The sequence below is a fragment of the Elaeis guineensis genome, chromosome 9, assembly GCF_000442705.2.
Source record: "Elaeis guineensis isolate ETL-2024a chromosome 9, EG11, whole genome shotgun sequence".
Taxonomy (NCBI): domain Eukaryota; kingdom Viridiplantae; phylum Streptophyta; class Magnoliopsida; order Arecales; family Arecaceae; genus Elaeis; species Elaeis guineensis.
The window spans coordinates 86,082,701-86,087,732 of record NC_026001.2 but is presented as its reverse complement, the minus strand read 5'-3'; positions in this window follow the sequence as shown (position 1 = coordinate 86,087,732).

Genomic DNA, 5,032 nt, shown 5'->3' with positions numbered 1-5,032 from the left:
GTGTTCAAATGATATTTTATCATCTTGTGAAATACTTCAATACGAGGTATGTCCAAGCTTTGAGATATGTAGAGAATAATCCAAATAATCTTTTTACTCATGTTGTAATTGAGATTGCTGAAGATCAAGTTAAAGTTAACCAGCATCGAGTAACAGCATTCAACCTTCAAAGAGGTATATATGAAGTGCTTACGAGGAGAGCAAGTGCAGGGTTACGAGGTGGAGAAAATTCTCATACTGTTACTTTAGCTGAAAAAAAATATTCTTATGGAAAGTGAAACATGTACAAATATCCATGTTCACACGTTTTAACTGTGTGTCAAGAAATTATTGTACATTTTAATGATTTTGTGGATGATGCATATACAATTACAGTATATATGAATGCTTGGAGCAGTGACTTTAATCCATTACCACATGAAGATTATTGGATGCATACACGTATGTTCAAATATATTCCTGATTATCATCATTTGAGATACAAGCAGAAAGGTAGACCAAAGTCAACAAGACTACGAAATGAGATGGAGACAAATAAGAAGTAAAAATATTGTGGCATTTGTAAGGAACAGGGTCATGACCACCACCACTGTCCTAGGATACTTCAACACACTTCAACTTCAAGCAGTGGAAGAAATTAAAGGCTCCGAAGATGTATTTCGTCATTATTTTATGTATTTTTGTGAGATGAACTGAATTTTGTGTTTAAGTTGTATTGTGTGACAATATTGTGTTTAAAATATATTTCTCATAAAATGAATGGCTATTATATCATATTTTTTATTTTTTTTACACTTGTGATAATATCATTATTTTAGATTCATTAGCGTATTATGGCTTACGATCTGCGGTATCCCGATCTTTGAGACAGTAGTATTCTTACATTGCAGGGGTACCATCGATCACAGACTATTTTAGATGGCGACGTAAGCATTCAAATCCTATTTATTATTTATTTTTTTTTAAAAGTCATATACATTATCTAATTATTATATTTTATTGCAGGAGCCCAGACACCTTCGTCTACGATGATCCGATGCTGATTTCTGGAGGACAGAGGATATCCCACATAAAGTGCTGGATTATTTACGATATCTTGGATTCTATGGAGTATATCGGATCGATCGTATACAGATGGACATTGGTCTTATTAGATTTTGCTTGAGAGATGATGTCCAGAGACACACACATTTCATCTTCCATTTGGTGAGGTGACCATCACTTTATAGGATGTCAGCATCCTTACTGGACTACCAGTTGATGGTGATCCAGTTACCGAAGTTGATCCCACACTTACTATTTCGGAGTGGCAAGCTTTGTACTTGTAATTGCTAGGGTTTGAGCCCGACGTATATTTTTTCGATCATTCACGACTCAGTATTGAGTGTTTGGATGATCGTTATCGATATTTTCATATTGCGGATGATGCACCAAAGGAGATGGTGCAGCAGTATGTTAGGGGTCAGGTGCTGCGATTGTTAGGTGGTGTCCTGTTACCCGATACTTCATCGAATAAGATGAAATTGATATTTTTGCCATTATTAGAGGATTTAGACTTCGCTCGTAGACTCAGTTGGGGCAGTGCAGTACTAGCTTGCCTATACAGAGCTATGTGTCGGGATTCTTATGCTGATTAGAGCAAGATTGGTGGTTATCTTGTATTATTATAGGTATGTAAATTATAAATTTTTATTTTTAATATTCATATTTCACATTGGGTATATCGTGTATAATTTTTTTGAAATTTATAGATTTGGGTATGGGAGCGTATGCCGACTATCAGTCCATTACGATGTCAGTTGCTCGAGATGCCATCAGAGTAGTATGATCCTGATGTTCCATTCAGACTCGACGGACCATTGAGATATAGGTATAAAAATATTATTTTTATTATTTAAAACTTACGATTTTAAATTCGATAAAATTTATTTAACATGAGTAGATTGTGAAACAAATGGAACGTTGCATTCAATGTTCATCACGTATCGACGAGAGTGGCACGGGTTTATAGGTGCCAGTTGGATATATTAGTTGATACATATAGATAGATAAATTTTAAATTTTTTACAAATATCATTTTACAGTTGTCATAATCTATTAAAATTTTAGCTTACTAATTTTTTTTTATTTTAACTCTATCAGTTTTTGTGGGAGCCATATACAGATGAGATATTGGCTATATTACCGCAGATGTGTACAGTTGGACATGACATATGGACTGCTAGGGTGTCACTTATTTATTTTGATATGGTAGAGTGGCATCTTTTCGATCGTGTCCTGCGGCAGTTTGGTCAGATTCAGGGCATCTCAGAGCAGTTTGATACTAGCCAGGATTTTATCGTATTGATCGACGAGGTAGAGCTCGTATTGACTGACGTATCAGACATGCAGCGTATATCATATCTGGGATGCACGTCAAGATCACATTGTTCATGGTGATCCCATTTTGAGAGGCTGTTTCATATACCGATGACTACATGGCTTGTTTTTTAGTATTACAGTGCAAGTTATTGGTATGGGGAGAGCATTGCCAACACAAAGTTCCGGAAACAAGTTTCATGTATCGGATACTGCATGAGATAGAGAGAACAAGTTCCGGAACATTGGTGGCAATTGGTGTTGATCCATATAGCTGTACGCCTTGGTATGGAGCAGCGATACGCCAGATATGAGATATACGCCGTCTCCATATGTTCCACATATGCCATCACCGCATATTTCGCAGATGTCATCATTAGATGATGCATAGATGCCACCACCTTTTGATCCACAGATGGCAGCGCCTTCTTCTTCCTACATCCTCCAGATGACATCACTGGGTACCAGTTGGCCACATGAGTATGATACTTTCTTTTCAGACCCATCCGTGTATCCAGATGAGAGGGTTGAGCGGGTCATTCAGTCCGTAGATGATCCGACAGCATCAGTTATTCCTGAGCAGCATAACCAACAGACCTTCTCCACTGATATAAGGGAGGAGCCATCACAGCAGGAGCAGGAGCAGCCGGCGAGGACCTTTCTGAGAAGGTTCAAACGACCATGGGCACCACGACGTCCTTGTGGGACTTAGTCTTTTTTAGATTTGTACTTAATATTTTTGTAACATTTATTGTACTATTTTTTGTATGCTTGACATTTTTATTCTATTTAATATTATTAAATATTAATTTTATTTTATATTATTTAATTTCAAGTGATCGGATATTATGCTTTGTTACACATACTCGAATGTGTCTCAGAACATTAGGAGGAAAAAAGTTATGCTAAAAGGGCTATAGAAATTATAACGTAAAGTTATGCTAAAGTTATTTCAAGTGAGGGATATTTTCTCATTTTTTACTTCTTTGTTTGGAATATTTTTTAAAAAAATAATTTGAAATAGAGAAAGTAATTTAAAATGATATTTTTTATTTTAAATAAAATTAAAAATTTTATTATTTTAAATTAAAAATTATAATTTTATTTTTTTTATTTTTTAAAATATTTTAATTTTTTATGCTATTTTTTTTAATTTTTATTTTTTAAATATTTCTTTCCTTTATTTAGAATATTTTTTAAAAAATTAAATTTAAATTAATTTAGTTATTTGAAATGATATTTTTTATTTGAATTATAATTATAATTTTTATTTCTTAAAATTCAAAATTATAAATTTTGTTTTTGAATTAGAATTATAATTCTTTTTTTTTCAATTCTATTCTTTTCCCTTTTTTCTTTTTTATGGTGTTTTTTATTTTTTACACCAATTTTTTTCTTTTCTTCAGATATTTTTTTAAAAAAATAATTTGAAATGGAGAAAGTAATTTGAAATAATATTTTTTATTTGAATTAAAGTTAAAATTCTTATTTTTTAAAATTTTTAATTTATAATTTTTTTTCACATTTTTTCCTCTTTTTTTCACTTTTTTATGGCATTTTTTTCTTTTATTAAAATTAAATTTAAATTAAAATTTAATTTTTTTAAATTTAAAATTATAATTATAAAATTTTTCTAATTTTTTATTTTTTCTGTTTTTATGAAATTTTTTTAAGATATTTTTTTATTTGTTTAAAATATTTTTTAAATAAATTAATTTGAAATGAAGAAAGTAATTTGAAATGATATTTTTTATTTTAATTAAAATTAAAAATTTTATTTCTTTTAAATTTTAAATTATAATTTTTATTTTTTTTCAATTTTTTAAAATTTTTGACTTCTTTATGGCACTTTTTATTTTTTTATTTTTTTGAACATTTTTTTTAAAAAAATTAATTTGAAATAGGGAAGAATTTGAAATGATATTTTTTATTTGAATTAAAATTAAAATTTTAATTTTTTTAAATTTAAAATTATAATTTTTATTTTTTTTGTATTTTTTCTTTTTCTATGATATTTTTAAATTTTTAAATTTTTAAGATTTTTGTTTAAATATTTTTTAAAAAAATTAATTTGAAAAGAAAAAAATAATTTAAAATTATCTTTTATTTGAATTAAAAATTTAAAATTTGATATTTTAAAATTTATTCAAAATTAAAATTTTTATTTATTTATAATTTTTTTATAAATTTAAAATTATAAATTTTATTTTTTTCTTATTTTTTTTATTTTTTTGAAAAAAAATAGAAAACACTATTTTAAATGGTACTTTTAAAAGCACCATTTAAAATGATATTTTTAATTTTTTTTTCGCGTGATCTATGTGTAAATTAGGGGTGGGTGATGTGGACGATAAAACGTCATTCAAAATAGTATTTTATTATTTTTACATCAAATTGATAGATAAGTTAAAGTTTGAATTATTTATATAAATATTTTTTTTATATTATTTAAGAAAAAAACTCGATGAAAATATTACTGTCCAATGATAATAAATAAATAATCATATTTTGGTGATTATAAAATTATTATCAAAATGATGTGCAAATGAAAAATAAATTTTTGTGTCCAACTTTGTATTTGGCAAGCATATCAAAAATAGAAGGGAAACTACCCAGTTATATGCTCGGGTAAATTGTAAGATACCACTATGCGGCGTTCATGGTTTTATTGGGA